We start from the raw sequence: 19,061 nt of genomic DNA, 5'->3' as shown, positions 1-19,061 counted from the left end.
TCGTGATCTCTTCATCACAATATTATCCGTGATCGCGAAGGGTAAGTAAGACGATATGATCGAAAAGATGAATCCGTAGTTCACTGGTAGCTGTTCCATCTCCTTTGAAAATATACCGTAATATACACCGTACGGATTTGATTCGCTACGGATATGGTATGTGTGCGTTTTTTAGGATGGTATGCATAAAGGTGAGTGTTGAAATGACACGTCTTAGAAAAGGAGGTTGCTTTACCCGGAGAAGTTTTGTTAATCACCATATGAAGTCCAAGACCAACATGAGGGAGGTGGGGGTGGGGTGCCGATGAAGTGCTATTTCAGTCCTACCCATTAAAATATCACTGCGATAGATCGTATAGGTTAGGCCTACCACCATCGCTGTTTGTCGGGAACGAAAAGATATAAATTGTACGGTTCTATGGTTCCTATGGTGTTTCCACTAGCGTGTGGTCCGATACCGTTGATATGAATTTACTTCATTATCTCTGTTGTCAGCAATTCGAATTACTATATTATGCATGTGAACGTTTAAGCTGCTGTAATCGTGAAGGATTATTTGAATTCAGCATGTTCCAAAGGATGATAATTCTCACAAAGGGCAACGTCAAACGTCGCTGCGGGAGTCTTAGAATAAGGCGACACCATGCTTAGGACGTTATGCTTATACGAATAAAAACTTCATTGCGCAAGATATTTTAAAAGAAATTGGTAATTTCACAGACACCACAAGTGCTGTCTGTGATGCGAAGTCACCAGTAGCCATTTTAGCATGGTTATTTATCGTCCAGATAGTTCATGCAACTGTCCCCTCGAATGCGGCCGAAAGCAATCGAAATTCGGCCGTGAACAGCAAAAAAGTTTGACCACCCATGGTTGCAAGCGATATCTACAGGGAGGGTCTTCAATGACTTCATATGGAATGCATATTGAACTACCGCGTGCGTCATGACCTCGTATTCATACCAGTGAAATCCGACGTTTCTTCTACAGAAAAATTGATTAAAATGAGAAGTATTCGATTGCGAATAAATTTAGGTTGGATTTTTTTCTAATGTGATCAGTTGTGATAACGATTACTTGAAAATTTTGTAATCGTCGCAATCGAATACAAATATAAATCACGATTATCCTATGTCTTTTCAGGAATACTATCGGCATAGTTTAAGATGACCACATATGTTGGTGCGCCATCATAGCAGAAAAACAATTTGCCACGAAAAAATTCCACGGAGTATCGCACGGCAATTGAATCCAGCGTACTCCCCAACAACGCATAGGGCCCATCGGGCCCTAAACATGCCTATATTATAATCATTCGTAAATACACTTGTACCAGTGGATGCCTCGCTGCAGTTTGGGTGCAAATTCGAAATCGCTTTCCTTACTAGAAAAAATCTTCAGATTTTCCTACTAATTGCCAGAACCTATAACAAGTTTCAGTTTCAGGATCCAGAAGTCACGAAACCAATTGTTGATTCATCGATCTATTTTGACGCTATACTCTGACCAGACAAGTCACATTTATTTAGCCCAGTGTTCCCCAAACATGTTTTACACAACACCCTCCTTGGAAACCAACCAGGTACCGAATGGACGCTAAACCCCTAACCCCGAAAAACTATTGTTTTGTTTATCGCGCACAAAAACTATGTTGTAGCGTTTGGCATTTTTATGTTGTTCCAATTAATTGGCAATGCGATACACGCTATGTGATTCACAGCCCTGCCAAATTGGGTTCATACACAATCATGGAATGAAATAAAAGGCAATTCCCCTTTACTAGCGATCGTATTTCATTGTGGTACTATAACCACTCAAAACGTCATGCCCTTATACAGACGTTCAAGATCCGCTCTCCATATATATTTCGCTGGCTATTAATTCTGTCTGCTCATTGATTGGTTAGAAAACAAATCTCAATGTTGCATGAAGTCAAAATATTTGGGGAGCAATGTTCCCTCTAAGCTGCGCACGTGCGCAAATGCGCAGTGCTGAAACGGTCTCTGCGCACAGAAAATCTACGCTGCGCACAAAAAATCAGAAATGATTTTTTTTATAGTTGTTGCGCACTGTTGACCAATGGACCACGCAGGCGCGCAGAGTCGTGAAAATTAAAATGGAACATTGCCTGGGCCAAATAGTGTTATCATTGAAGTCTGAAACCGAGGTACAAGTGCGCCCCGCAAAGGTAACTATTGCGCTCCGTGAAGAAATGAGAGTTCATAATCACCTGTGCCTCACGGAAGATATTTTTTTAGTATGGCCTCGTACACGTGAGCGATACTGGCATCATTTCAATGGCGCATTATTTTCTGGGAATGGCGAAATCAATGGGCTAGCTCGAAGTTAATCTGCGAGAAACTAACGAATGATATAGTCTTCTCCGCGTGGCATGAACATTGCGTAAGATTTACTCAGGACCGTAACTTTCGCACCCCAAACCCCCCCCAATTAGAGGGGCCGAGCTCGAAGGGGGTCCAAAATTATTTCGAGAATTAACATAAATCATGGTGTATTTTTTGAAATTTTTCAGGAATTTTTTTTCGCGCTACGCGCGTTTTATTATTGTAAGATATCTGATTATTGGGTACCCTTTCCCAACATTAATTAGGCATGATTTATAGAAATGGGCAGTGTGGCGTCGGCCATTACCGCACCATGACGCGCCAAGACATATGAAGTTAAAGGCTATGTAACATGCGAATCCAAGAGGTGCGCCAGAACGATCAGCAGCGAGAAAACCTTGGGCGAAAAAGACTGCCCCGGTGCTGACCGAAAACTTCGATATATACAAATATATGTGTAATTGTCCATGTCCATGGGCGCCTAAATGGCTGGCGCCGAATGTTCCTGTCCTCGCGATCCGAGTTCCACAACAAGACAAATGCCATATCGAGGGAACATAATTTTCCAGTTAAGAAATACCAATTTCAAATCGTTTAGGCTACGTCTTTTACTTTAGTACGTTTTGGCGATTTCAATATCTTTTGACATAGCAGATAGGGGGTCACGAAATAGCATCATGTAACGAAGTCATTATATCAACGGGTACGCCAGCAGATGTTTTATTATTATTTAGAGGGCCTATCTATTCCAACACACCTCACTGGATCAGCTCTACCGGTAAATCTGATTATGTAAGCAGGGAGAGGATAAAAATTGATAGCAATATGTATGCAATTCCCGATCATATTGGCCGATGCAATCATGAATTATAGAAATTTTTTCGCGCTTGGCGCGTTTAGGGACGCTACTACTAAATGGGCACCCAATGTACACGATACGTACCGGAAGAAGAGCCGTAGGGGGGTCTGGGGGGCGAAGCCCCCCAGTTGTTAGTTTTATCACCCTATTGGAGGGTGGTTGCGCACTGTTGTCCGAGGGCCTGCGCAGCGAGTTGGCGTGTTTGCGCAGACTCTTGAAAAATTAGAGGGAACATTGTTGGGGAGTGTCGTGAACGACTTCCTATGTAAGCCTATATTGTACGACCACAAGCTTCGTGACTTCGTATTCATGAATTCACAAACCACATATTTTCCAAACGGATAGCCATAGTCCATAAATCGATTTTCACGCTAGGTGAGCCTTTAATAAACTTTTCTCCATAGTCCAGATTTTAGCTACCGCCCGCTTCTACGTCACTAACGTCTCTTGCGGGCGAGGGCCCCAACTCGGGTATAACCGGTCCCACCCGACGAAGTATTTAAAGGAGACTCAAAGTACGATTCTTCGTCGGCTTAACATGTCATATGTGGGTATTTAAGCACGATATATCACATTAAAGAAGCAATGCCATTGCGACACCACGTCAAGTAGCAAACCACAATCAGGCAATATTAAATAGCCTACATATAATGAAGGATTGGCAATCCAAAAATTACTCTGAAATTTTGAAGCATGCCTAATCTTTTCAATTATTTTAAGAACCCATCAAAATACCAGGAGCAGCATCGTTATATCAAATGGTATCCAGGACTTGGATATCCGAAGAAAGAAAAGGAGAAAACCCACCTGACTCTTTATACGGACGAAAAAGGATATTGTCATGAAGGAATGATAAACCAATCGCCGAGCGCAGGCGTGCTTGCGGTCGCTTGTTACTTTGTTCCTCATTGATTGATCTCCCTGTACTTCCATAACATGAGGATTTACAAGAGACAGGGATGACGTTTTGTCTGATTTTCGTCACTCTACTGTCTAATATTGTGTAGTATCGCCATAATGTTTCCGAGCTGTTGCGTTTCGACCGAAAAATACGACGAAACATTCCAAGGTATAATATGCGTCGCATTTCTAAACTGATAGGCCTACTATCTGGAATCGAACAGCAGTAACTAGTCATTGTAATGTTTTCGTTTTGTGTGAAAATCTTTTTTTTCACACTTCGTTAATGGACATTTCATTTTGTGTAGTGTGTATTAGATGTGTATTCATATGTGTATTGTGTTATAATTTCATTTCACGACTAGTGTGCGAAAAGACATTAATCCATTTCCATTCTACACAAATCAGGTTCACCTGGATATCTATTTGTTTCTACTCGTCTTTATTCTTACGATTCCATATCGTAAATGAATACGAAGGGATGTCTATGACTCTATTTACGCGATCGTATAGCTATAGCACGTGTTGGAAGCATATCTCTATCGAAAGTAGACGTTTAGTATTTGATTAGTATAGTGGTAGAATATCCGGCTTTTTGGTCGGTGTTTGTGGGCTGGGTAAAAGCAACAAATGACCTGTAGAACTGGTTACTACGGCTTTCCCACTAGAACAGTGGTTCTCAAACTTTAGTAGACACGCCCCTCTTGATGATAGTGAAATATTTCGCGCCCCCTATCATCATACAACAAAAATATTATAAAGAGTAACCAGAATGTTTGCAATCCCAACACATAGTTTGATGCTGTGGAATGTTATTAATGTTGAGAATCTGCTTACTAAGAAGTTCGGACTGTACACAGAGCAATAATTTTGAGCTGGCGATAAAGCGTGGACGTCGAATACATTTTCAACATAATATTTTGTCAAAAATAATCATTAGCAATGATAGCATGCAGAGTTGGATCAATTAAATTATTTCAGTTCAATTACAATTACAATTACTTCCTTGCATACTTCAATTTCATTACAATTACAATTACTCAATACTAAAAATATCAAATTACAATTACAATTACTGTCAAACGAGTAATAATTACAATTACAATGACAATTACTGTTAAACATGTAATTGATTCGGTAGAGAGGTACCCTTTGGCAACCGTAGCGACGTATAGGATGGTGTGAACGTGAGGTTCACTTACGCGTTCTGTGTGTGAGCCTCAGTAATTTAGAGGTTCACGTTCACAAACGAACCTTGGTAGGTTCTGCACTGTGAACCTTTTTCGTATATTACAATTTTCACTTCATTATAACATCTTTGGTTGAAAGTTATTGCATTCCAACGCGGGCCACTATATGCATGGCGCTGGCAGCATAATAAATCAACACTACACGAGCATGCACCTTAACAATCTCAAAATATTAATTGCTTGGTTACAAAAGCTTGCTCGAAATATCCAGCTTTCTGTTTGTGAATGTTTAGTGACTCTCTGCTGTGAACCTGACCCGCAATCACACAACTTTAATAGCGAAATACGCTACGTGTAAGTAGTCAACGAATGATGGTTATTCAACCAATCGATGAAATTGATATCATTGTCAGATGTAAAAATACAGCAGGCGTACGGGTTCAATCTTGACTTCATATATGTTTATTGTATCATAAAAACCAAATCAGTGCGATTGGAGTGTTGGCTACTGCTGTATAACTTGTTAATTGGGTAATATCGGTATCCAGTATAGAAACCCGTTTTACACTCTGCTCAATATCAACGTACATTGCCTGGTCTGGCCTAGACCGTTGAGGCGTAAGCTTATACTCCATTGCAAGTCCACGTCAAAAGTGCCGGCAAAGCGATGAAAGATATTAGTTTATGAGATTAATATATTATTTGATTGCCCCAGTTGATACATTTGGCGACGTTTAACACGTCAATATGTGCTCCAGCTTTGTGGCAATATGCGGCCCGAGTCGTTGCTAGGTATCGTATGCATTATTAAATAGGCTATCAGTCCAATGTTCCCTTTAAGCTTCGCACGTGCTCAAATGCGCAGTGCTGACACGGTCTCTGCGGACAGAAAATCCAAGTTGCGCACAAAAAATCCGAAGTGATGACCTTTTTTAATAGTTACACACTGTGTCCAAGGGTCTGCGCAGTGAGTGTGCGCAGACTCGTCCAAAATTAGTGGGAACATCACCTCTATCATCTCACTGAAATTTAGGGTTGGAATTAGCAATATGACGCCACGTGACGTCATGAGGTTCACGTTCGCGTTCACACGAACCTGAATTGTATATGTCCTCTTTTTCGAATCCACAAATATTGGGGGGGGGGGGGTTTGTCGAGCTTGATAAGGGGGCGATGAGTCGAAAAACTTGGGAACCACTGATCTAGAAGGTCATCTTGAAGTTATTATGGATAAAAGGTTATGTATATCACAGGAGAAAATTGATCTTCGTAAATATTTCGAAGTCACCGTGATTAACCTTGCTAATACACCTATTTTTTCCACAATTCCAAACAAAACATCTCTATACAGCAAAATATCTGCATAAGTAGACTATTGGTAATTTAGCAACAAAAATCAGTCTGCACAGAAGAATATTTCATCTCAGACGGCCATTCTGTTGATGTTGATGAGTTCTACAGTTTTACTAGTAATAAAGCGAAACTGCCTCGTGATTTTCCAGATTAAAAAAAATAGAATTTTCGTTATAAACTATGTTGTAAATTTAGAGGCTTCGCGGACCCCCTGGAAATGGTTCACGGACCCCTAGGGGTACGCGGACCCCCGATTGAGAGTCACTTGCCACGTAGTATTTCTGTCTTCACAGTCTATACATGTGCATTGTGCATGATCCCAATCGTTATGGGCATTGAACAAAAGTTTGCAATAATAACTCGAAATCAGTTTCAAGATCATCATCGGCTGTAGGGACTGGATATTGCATGTATGGTTTACAGTTTCGTATACAATATGATCTGGTGTACAAGATCGGGTGGATATTAACGGAGTTGGCCAAAGAAGTCCGCATTGCAACTCGAGTAGAAATTGAAATACCGCTAGAAATTTCCACTCAATAGCAAGTAGAAGTAGCGATTTATAAGATATACCAAAGCGACTTCAAGTGGAAGAGGAAATGAAGTGTCTGAAGAGTACTCAGGTTTCGAGCAGTTTAATTGGTATCACACTTTTAATATCTGGAGGTGACTATACTTACGACAATGTAGGGCGAAATGACTAATGATAATGACACTTGAAACTGATAAAATCGTCGAAAATGTATGCAGTTAGCGAGATAATGTCGGGCCGTTACAAGCTACTATATACTAATTTCACTCATAAAAGTATCACAAATTTATCCGATAAAATTTTCTACTTTTCAAACTCACAGTTTCAAAAATAAGTAGTTTTAAACAAAAAGTCGTCATATAAAGTGTAAATAGGGTAAAAACAAAACCCGTCGAGTTATGTTTGAAGCAAAGTCTACTTGGGTACTCCCAAAAGTAGAAGTACCTGATTACTGATCACATCTGGTTTATACCGCACATTGTTGAATTACAACTTTTTACGAGGGTGGGTAGTACAGTAATACCATCTTTGGATCTATTGGTCAAAACCGAATGGAATATTATAGATAATACTAGCTGATAACAAAATAATAATAATCATCTATGAAAGAGAATTTTCTGAATTCCATGATCCAATGAATTCAAAATCTTAAGTATACCCTCGTTGAAGGTATCGAGGATTTCCCGAGTTCACTTCACCCTCTAACTAAAACTATATCGAAAATACAGTATTTTGCAGGTAAAGTTTTAGGAATCTGAATATCTACTGTCAAACAGTAAATTTCTTACAATTCTTTGAAACAAGAAATCCCGCGGAAATACAACTGAGTTACGATCACAGAAATCTGCATAAAATCTACAACAGGGACGTTGTTCTTTAGCATATAGGCAATTGATGTGTGAGATAGATTTATATCTTGAATATCTGTGAAATTCGATGACTTTAAGTCTTTATATTAAGATACTGCGTTTTTTTTTCAGTTTACCAGTTTACAAGAATCCACACCAAAATTTTTTGTACCTTCTTAACTCTGTCTTACATTGTTATGAAAATAATTTCACAGCACACAAGAAGATATTTAGCTATCTTTATACCATTAAAATTGAGATTTCTGTGTATACCGCAGCTTAATGCGGGTGTTACATTATTTCAATAGAATTTGTTTGCACCTACAGAAAGCATTATATTTTCGTTAGCATCATCGATATGCCTGAACATTCGCAGACAGCGCGAAGTTATCGAGTCATCTCCACGAAATTCCTGTGTGATGAGCGTCTGCATTGCGTCGAAGCTGTGTATACCTATTTTATGACCAAGTCTTTGGTTTGATCATGACTGAGATTGAACCGACGACCCCGCTGAGTGAAATGATAGGCACAAAATTAATGATGATTCATCTTCCGGTTTTTATTATTCACTTTGTTGCATATTGTTATTTCTTAACCTCCTATCAGGATAGTCTGTTTAGTCAAATTATATATAATAAATCGCTCTAATTTGCCAAGAAAAAATCTTCATTCTTGAAACGCACACGATTCCTGGTATTTATTTATGAGGCATATCATTTTCCTTTGCAATTCGCATTTGTACGAGGGGGCTCAGATTACAAGCACACTATCATGTTAAAAACGAAATCCAAGTCACCCTGAATGACGTTAAACGGGTGTACAAAATTAAAGTTGAATCTCGATTTGGCAACCAATACGTTTATTCAAATTGCATATTGACGGCTGCCAACACACACTAGTTTAATTATGTGTAGACGGCCGTATAATTATTGTTTTACGGATGCATGCGGCCGTACGTCCGTTGGTTGGACCTGGCATAATCGAAGTAAAGATGAGCAAGGCTGCAACATGTAGGAAGTTCTAAATACCAAACAGGGCTCGAGGTTACGAGATCACCATCTAACACGATGGTTCTCAAACCCAACCCCCTGTAGTGCCCTGACTACGCCCCGCAAATCATGTGCGCTGCGCTATCGATAAGCATCTCGCAGGAAGTGCCAATTCCAAATCTCTGAGCTATCGCGGCGGTTTACTCGAGAATCATTGTAGACAAATATCGCAAGCTGAATACATTTTAATTGTTAACTCTACCTTATTTTACTCAAAAAGGAACGAAATAATTCATTTACTAACGGTTAAATGATGAAAAGCATTTGCTTATGACATCACTGAATGTATGTAGTTTACAAACTGAGTACCGTTGATATGAACATTGTAGGACATTGCCCATCTCGTGAACATGTTCTGAAGCATAAACTGGCGTAATCAATGTGATAGTCATCGGTCCATAGTAATGCGAGTGGAACACATTTAACAAGTATGGTAATCCCTGGGGTGTACGACTAGGGCTGGGCACAATGATTCGAGTACTCGAATCTGAATCGAGTATTAATTTTAATGATTCGAGTCGCGTAGTAAAAGACGATTTTTTCGAGTACTGGAAATATACGCTCCTCGTCACTGAAAGTTAATTTATCAACGAGGATTATAGCTTCGATACTAATCTTCACTAGAGCCCGACCGATTATCGGCTCGCCGATAATATCGAGTCGATATCACACTTGGAAAGAAATATCGGTATCGGCCATTGGAGGTAAAAAATATCGGCCATTTTCGTGACGTCACAACATGGTGGTAGGGAGTCAGAGAAGACGTGAGGTCTTCACTGCTTGTCGGTAAATGATAAAAATAAATGCCCAAGCTGCATATAGTGCATACAGGCCAGTGTGCGTGCTTGTGTGAAAATATACTTTCACCGTTATGCCCCACTGACTTCATGGGAATCGCCTGCATTGATCGATCACCAATGTCAGAGAGCAGCTGGATGGATAGTTGTCTGCAGAAGATTTTTCAATCGATTAGAGAAATGATGAGAACTTCATTCATGCTGCACTGACCCTCGGGATGATAGAGAAGAACGTCGCGTCAAAGCATTTTCTGTAGATAGTGCTGGTGGTGTCTGTGTAAGAAGCTGACAAGTCAAGGCTCGGTACCAACAGAACGAAATTATACCAGTAATGTATGAAGTCATCTATCTGACGGAGGCCTGACGGATACCCTGATAGGAAATATGCAAGCATAGAGTGCAAGAAAATCAAGCAGAAGTGGAGTGAAGCCAAAAGTTAATACGAAAATGTTTTATTTCATGATGACATGGGCCAATTCTGACAAAAGAGCGTAAAATATTGATCAATTGATTGTTGAAATGCTGGTCATGGTCAAGGCCCAAGGGGATTGGTGGAACAGTAGCAGACGTGAACAATTTGAGTTGTTTTGTACATTCTCTTCAGCTATTTGTTAATGATGTGCTGAAGGCTCCAGGTGCACTGTCAGAAAAATATCAACACTTGGTGAAACCATTGAAGGGAAGATTCCCTGCAAGGGAGCGGTGGAACCGAAATGAAGAAAGATTTCCAATTCTTGCTGTGCCACTAACTATGGTACCTAGTGAAAGGCTGCTCAGTGTGTTTAGCACTATATACATCATTTATGAAGACTACAGAAGTTCACTCCTAGGACAAAGGGGCGAGAAATTGTGCTGAACTGTAATCTGCAACTACTAGACTGGTACTATTGATATATTTTTATAGCCCCTAGATCATTTATTTCATGTTCACGCATAGCAATGGCTGTGAAGTTGTTGAAATAAATACTTTTGAGATGTTAAATATTGGCCTTGAGCTAGATTTCATATCTTTTGAATATCGGCTGAATATATCGGGGTTATCGGTGAAGGTACTGGATATCGGTTTTATCGGTATCGGCTCAGAAATCCAATATCGGTCGGGCTCTAATCTTCACTGTTGAAGCCTTGAAACCTTGATTGACCGTGTCGTAGCATACGAAACATATAGTACAAAGTACAAACGTTACTGGAGATAGCACATTTCCGAAATCATGGCCTTCCCACAACATTGTCACCAAGTGCAATGAAATCGGTATGGTCGAAAAAATACCAAATTATGTTTATTGTGATCGATAACAGGCATTATATTCATTGTGGTCGCATGAAGGGTACATGTTTGAACTTTGACATATTAATTCTGTTATGACGTCATAATGAGTGATACTCGATTACTTGACTCAACTCGAAGCATATTTCGTGATTCAGAATCGAATCACTCAGGTACTCGATTATGCCCAGCCCTATACGAAACGCCCGGTTGAAGAGAGCAGCTCTAGATCAAGGATATCAAACATAAGGTCCGGCGGACGATGTCAGCTGGTCTGCCGGACTGAGCTCATCCTGGGGGCGGAGTCGGAGGTGAAGTCGGTGGAAAAAATTACCGATTCCCCAGCCCTGGTACTGACGCAGTTTGAAGTCTCGTGGAATTTTGTACGTGCATAGATGAACTAATTTCGAGCATAATGAACTTTATTTTGATGAAAATCGTAGTTTAGAGTTAAAAAGTACACCGTATTAAAAATAGACAATTTTCGGCGCAGCTCAGGGGGTACCAATGCCACATTCAAGGTTTACCTATATGTTAGATTACATTTGAGATGTTGCACTTGGATTCCTGAGTAGCTTGTTTGATGGTCCATATTTCCCAGTGGTTAAAAAGGGGGCGGGAGTTGATCAATGACCTGCAATCAGTCAGGAGTTACGATTTGAACTGTGTATTGCTAAAAAAAAGTGAAACAATGCGGCACCACGTACACGTTGTCTAGTCGCGTGTAGCGCACAGAACGTTCTCCATGCATGATCAAAATTTTTGAACAATATTTGAAATTGCATATATTGTTCATCCATTTTCAGCCGACGTGGTCAGATGTTATATGTATGTATATAGTCAAAAGATATTGGAATATCCGAAACGTACCAGACTAACTAAAAGAAAGCCTCGTTCGTGAGACGCACACGAACCTCAGTTAATTGATCTTTAGAGGGGGTACATAATCTTCCCAGATTGCTAGGACAGGACCATTCGGCACCGGCTATTTAGGCGCCCAAACAATGGACAATTGGATATCTATACAATATACAGATATCGAAGGTCTCTTCCAACATACGGCGGTCATTTTCGCCAAGTTTTCTTTCGGCCGATGATTTTGACAACGTAGGCATACTTTCCGGATATGGATAGAAATCCCGGTTTGTGCTGAATAAACAATATACATTGTGCATGTACATTACACGCTCTGCTGTGCTTGTCAATTCGCAATAGCCTTTCATGTGTCTTATTCATAGCATTAAAGAAATGAACTCTATTACAATATGTATCCTGTAAATAATAAATCGAATACATTATCTTAGAATTCCACACATGGCCTTTTAGTAGGCCGTAATCCACAGTATAGGAATCTCTAGCTAGATCAAGGATGTCAAACATACTGTCCGATGGACGATTTCAGCTGGTCCGCCAGGCGGAGTTTATCCTCTCCGCGAAGTAATGATGAGCAGATGGATTGAGCAAATAAGAAAATAATTGTATTCTAGCACATTTCTGTCAAATGTTGAGTTTTAAGTACGACTTGCTCGTAAATTCCCCAGGAAAGCAAATGTCGAACATGATGTTTATGCTGACAACACCATACACTTGAATGGGTATGGCGCACCAACTGGAAACACTGTAAACGTACATATTGTACATTACGAATTTTGTGGATTTCCGTTGGTATATAGTTTTATCAGGTTGAGAAAGATTTGAATTTGTATAGCAGGGTTTTGGAACCTTTTTCAACGTGAGAGCCATATTGTCCCTAAATTTCGAATGTAATTCCCAAAAAGCCATACATCAATGCCAATATTTACGTTATAATCGAAGATCCATGACGTCACGGAGGCACGAAGGAAAAGTTAGCTGTAAATGGGATTCGTCATGCAAGCCATATTTTCTCCGTAAACACTGAAGTGATGTTACAACGGCCCAACTAATCAATCTGGTTGCGTAACATTCGAGTATGGGACACAGTGAAAAACGACAGCTGAGCATGTGTCACTCCAGCCGAGCTACAGGGTTCGGTGACTTTTTTTGTGAGCTACATATTTTTGATTTTATTTCCGAAAGAGCCATAATTATGGTATTTTCTGAAACTTATGGCCATTAAGACATGTATTGTATTTTAAAAGCCAAACCAACAATCGTAGACAACAGTAAGCGTGCGAATTAATTCCATATTCTTCAATACCTCAATGCATGCGTGCAGCACGTGCGAGGGTAGCCATATATATACCTCAGTGGCACAACTGGCAGTGATGCGCTGTTCAATCAGTTGCTCCAGGCCATACATAAACTTTAACGGCAGGGACTATCGTGAACCGATATCATTTGCTTAACTTTACCATTCAATTCTCAAATTCTTCGGCGGTAACATAACTTTGCGCTGCTAGCCTATATTGTAACGCGTTGCGAGCAAGCTACCGGACAGGCCGGATTTTAGTTGACTATATTTTTAACTTGTAATTAGGAATGTCACTTCCCTGTAGGGGAGTCCACTTCTCGCCTATGAGCAGGATGGGAATGTGCGTTCTAAAACTGCATTGTCATAAAGTCGTCACCAAGTTCGCTATTCTCTCTGATTAATCAACGCATTCTGAAATCCAACATTCAAAGTCGTGCGATGTTGCGTTCAGCGATGCATATCCCGAATAAACGTGATGATGATTGCACCATATATAATAAAAATATATTATATTGCAATGGAAAATGAGCGATTACCGGCTAAATACATTTTGAGAGGAGGATTCATAACCTTTATCATGCCCGGGATTACCCAGTTTTTGACCCTCAGCTACCACAACCATAAAAATTCCGTTTGTTATGAAAACTTACAAAAATATTCAGCATTATTGATAAATAAGATATGAATCAAGGGGCAAATTAGCAAGGTAACAAAATATCCATGTTTTTTCATCAAAAGAGTCATATATGGTTTGCGAGCAATAGGTTCCCGACCCATGGTGTACTGTGTATAGGCTGCGTATGAATTTGTGCCGTCTTCTTGTGTCTATTGCTCTTTATGGTAAATTCGAAATGTTTAAGGTAATCGAATATAATGGTCATTATTGACGGATCAAATTCCATCGCACCTACGGTGCTAGTTTTGTCTTCTTCCTGAGAAATTCGGCTGCTATTTAGTATTGGCTAAAGACAGAAGAATCAACAATAGGCGAGGTCAACATGGAAACAACTGCCTAAAACACCATTGCGAAACCCTCAACAGTAGCAAAATCTGCACGAGTTCAATACAAAAATGCAACAGCCAAAATGAGAAAAGCGATATGATAGTCGATGCCTCTTCATGGACAGCAAAAGAAGTTATCTTCACAGTCCCTGACCACCCAGCTTCGGCCTTAAACCGACAGGCGAAGGATTGATTTTCGCAGCACAAGACCAATCGCTTCTTAAGAAGTACTATACTATCGCAAAAGAATTCTGAAGCGAAACACAGATGGCAAATGCAGAATGTGCCACAACGAAAATAAAAACTGTAACACATCTCATATCTGGCCTAGGAGTTATAAGTTATAACTGGCCAAGAAATTAGGAGCAGCCTCCCGGTTATCATAATCTAGGCTTACCATATTTTTGAAATCTAAAAAGAGGACACTTTTTCAGAAATTTGAGACTTGCCAAACCGGAGAAGAATTCTCAAAAACCGGTGAATTTTCCCCACTTTGTGATCGGTTGACTAAAAAAATTTAAAAAAAGGTCATCTTTCCGCTCAGAGCTCAAAATACCGTTTTTCTCTCCACATTGCTAGGTGGATGACTAAAAAAAAGTCAACATTTCGCTCAGAGCTAAAATCATCGTTTTTCACTCCGAAATACCCGCCGGAGCGTCACTTCTGTGGTAATTTACGACATATCACTCGCAATTTGCTCTAAATCTGACCTAAATTTTCAAAAAAGAGGACAAAATCTTTAAAAAAGGACAAAAGGGCGTCCTCCGAGGACACTTTCAAAAAAGTCAAAAAAGAGGACGTATGGTAACCCTATCATAATCAAACTAAACAAGAACATTGGACAAACTAGAAAAACAATCAAAATATGCAGAGCTCAAATGGAATATGAGAAAATGCGGCGATGCAAAATGAACATTGTATACCGATAACATTGGTCAACACATAATTTTAGGCGGACAAAGTAAGAGTGGTTTTGGGGGTTCTGAAGGGCACTGATTCCGAATATGACCTTAGTTTTTTCAAATTGGCTCTTGTTGTGGAGATATCCCATGGGCCTATTTTGACCAAAATCTCCCATTTTCGCGGTATAGACTAGATAAAAAAATAGGCTTAGTCGTACTATAAAGTTTAGAAATTCAATCTACTTGTTATTTTTACACACGAAAGAGCATTTTAAATCAAAATACAGCAACAGCACTATATTTAGGGGTAATAGATTTATCATAGTTATAGACTTTCACGGATATCATGTGCATAAATAAACTCCAGTCATGTATATAAGTATTTACCTAGATACTCAAATAACGTGGCATTAATTCTATCAGTTTTTCGTCAACCACCTATTATAAATTTGAAATAATCAGTTAGAATGCAATATTACTGATATATTTTTAAATCGAAATTGTTTTTTGTACGATTTTCGCCTGTAAGCTATTTGGTGCACTTTCTCGAAAGGTTCCGGAAATGGTCTGACATAATATGTGCAATGGTTCATCTCATCTGCCCTGGTATCTTTCGTTTGTTGAATTCTGATGTCTTGGTAGAACCTCTTCACTTGCTAATCAACAAGATGATAAGGAAATATACCAAGATGACTGAACAGGAAGTGAGCTTTTATGCTCATGTTTGTGCTCAAGTGTTCGATATGCAGATACGAATTTTCGGACCAACTGTTTCTAGTTTGGTGCCTTGTGATCATCTAAAAAGTTTTATTTACTACATCTTAGGAGAAATTACATGCTGTGAACTCCTTCCTAACATGAAATTGAAATCTTTCATTGGTATTCAAATATACCAGATACCAGATTTAAGCTTCTCGTTGGATAGGGTTACTAGGTATACCCACTTTGTTATATCAGTGGAAAATTATCCATATACCAGTCAAAAGAAATGAGACACATATGAGTATTGGAGTCAAGCCTTTCAAGTCAAATTTTATAGTTTTATACTCCTCTTTAATTTTGGTAGAATGACCAATTGATACAGGAAAATATGAATTTCCGTTGTGCAAAAGTACAATTTGACTTGGCTTGACAAATTGCTTTTTTGACAAACAAATATTTCGCATCATGCCATGTTAATATTGATAGAATGACTGGGAATAACATGAGGGCTCTTCATAGTCAATTAGCCATTTAGGCGCAGTATAAAATGAGAAAAAACTACGATTTTCTTCCTACCAAGTGAAATATGTAAGGGTAAATACAGTAATTTTGGGCTTTTTTAGGGGTATAAATATCTTCTGACAGAGAGCCAATCTGACAAAACTAATGTGATATTCGTAATCAGCAACCTCAAAAACCCCAGAAACGGCTCTCAGATATGTTCTGCCTAAAATTTTTTTTCATTTTGTTGACCATGTGTAATCATTGGCGCTACAGCGGTTTTTTTGTGGTATTCTTGGTGTTTGTCGACTACTATAGTCATTTACACCAGGCCAAGTTTTTATATTCTTATTCTGTAGCTGCCGACTTGTAGCATGGCCATGGCCAACTTCAAGGCTTTTTAAAAGACACCCGCTTACACGGATGATATGGCCAGTCAGGAGTCTAGATAAACCTCCAACACTGTGGTAGGAATTCTCGAGTCGACCTTGGTCGTGCGCAATTTCGCAGTGCTACACAGTCTCTGCGCATAGAAAATCTAAGCTGCGCACGGAGTGCCGCAGTGTGCTAAGCGACACCGTCACGACACCAATGGTTCTTGGTTCGAGTCTCGCCTCTACCATGTTTCTATGTGTCGGAGGTTATCTGGGCTCGTCATCACCGATACCGCTGTACTAGCAGTGTGTTGAAAAAGCTCAGACACAGAGCAAGCCACGCTCTCGTAATGTAGGCAGCAGAGACCCGAAGACAGACGCGTGCAAGAGAAAGAAGTGAATGCGCTGATTGAAAAAGTCGTCCAATGAGAAAGCACTGCATGATGTTGAAGATACTGAACTGTACTATGAAAGTAGCTTGTACCTATGTCCGTGTCGTGACGCACAATGCCTAAACGGCGATAAGCGTCACTGTATAATACCTATGCAATATTGATAATAATTATAATAACACTAATACGAAAGAAAAATAATGTGTCACTATATCAGTCGGACGCCTATTTATTTCGGTATAATCACATTTCCGTCCGCATATAATCCTGTCACTGTGTGTGTGTGTGTTTTCCGTGGTTCGTTGAGATAACTCTTGGTAGTGCTGAATTTCCTGGCAGATGAAACGAAGGTTAGTGTGTACTACGTTTAAAGAAAGTGAGTAGTTGATTCGAAACCTCAGTTACGAGTTCATGATTGTTATATATTGCATCCATACTGTCAGGCGCTTATCGTCCATGGAGGTCTTTTGCGACACTATACAAGGAATAACGAATACAGCAAAGTTTATAGGTCTTGTGGTTCAGCATGGTTTCCGGATACTTTTGATTCACGCACATTTTCACCATCGTTCTCTATCGCGGCCCTGCATCGTTGTTTATGGGTCTTTTTGCGGCCGACTTTGACTCTCGGCCCCTCTTATTCGCTTGGGCCTTAGTATATACTGCTTACGCTGTGCGGTCAGTGTTAAGAAGTCCATATACATATTTGCTGCAAATAAACTCTCCCCAGCAACGCCTCAAACTCGTAGCTTATGAATTAAATGTCTTTCAATTCTCTGGTAGAATCCTCGTTGACTTAAATGACAGTGCATCAGCCTGTTCAGCATGACATGCGATTCAAAGTTTGTCAGGTTGCCACTATATCTAATTAGACGTTCAGTCGTACGAAATCAGTCTTTCCACACACATAACGTCTGCCGTCTGTAATTTTGGTGCCTCAATAATCACGGAATTATACATAGGCCTAACAATTACCGGTTACCGATTTACACTATATTAAGAAGATAGCTTACCAGTTGAGATCATGTGGCACATCGGTTCATGAAATAACCAGTATGCTCGGAATTGATGTCTTTTTTTTCTCGCTGCATATTTCACAGCTCATTTATACACTTTAGTTTACGCTGGAAATGCTTGGTCCGTTAACGCAATTCTTTCCTTGGCTTGTTGTAGTTGGATCTTTGCGATGCATTGAAAGCGATGGAACAGGTAAGACGTTTTTGTAAATGCTCTGATATTGGGAAAGACGACTGGTAAATTTCAGTAAATCACATTTACAAAATCTGATTTTCTAGTTATAATGTTAGAGAAAACAATCTGCGATAGTGTTTTATCAGTTTTAATGTATAAGGGAATGCCTCCTTCCGCAACGAATAGAAGGTACGCTTCTATTAGCAGGAGGAACATATCCATCTCAATCGTTCGTTCGAGGTAACTTCCACTACATAAACTGCCCTTGCACTGCCCATTGAACTTGAATTGAATACTACCAGCTGTCAAATGAGATTAGGGTAACACCTATAGTGATGTTAGTCGGTTGTCATATGAAATGACAATTGCGACATGTCGCTGCGAAGTAGAGCTCATGCTTTCCTCTGGCTCAGCAGCAGGCAACTTCTCCAGTCGGCGGGCCTGATATGGGAAAAGGAAGTTCTTGGCGGGCCGGATTCCGGAATCAATACATTAATTGCGTGTTTATCCACTTACAAAAGGAGTAAATCATATTTGCTGTAACTTTAAGTTTAAGGCTTAGACACAAAACGGTATTTACTGAATTTATTAACGTAATGTTCTTCAATAGCGGTTCAAGTAAATGAGACATCTGTGGTCGATGAACGTTTCCAGCAAGTTATTTTAACTTATGGTGAATGTCGG

This window comes from Botryllus schlosseri, chromosome 4 (genome assembly GCF_051294905.1).
Source record: "Botryllus schlosseri isolate E-star chromosome 4, Bs_hap1, whole genome shotgun sequence".
Lineage (NCBI taxonomy): Eukaryota > Metazoa > Chordata > Ascidiacea > Stolidobranchia > Styelidae > Botryllus > Botryllus schlosseri.
This window is presented reverse-complemented; position numbering follows the sequence as displayed.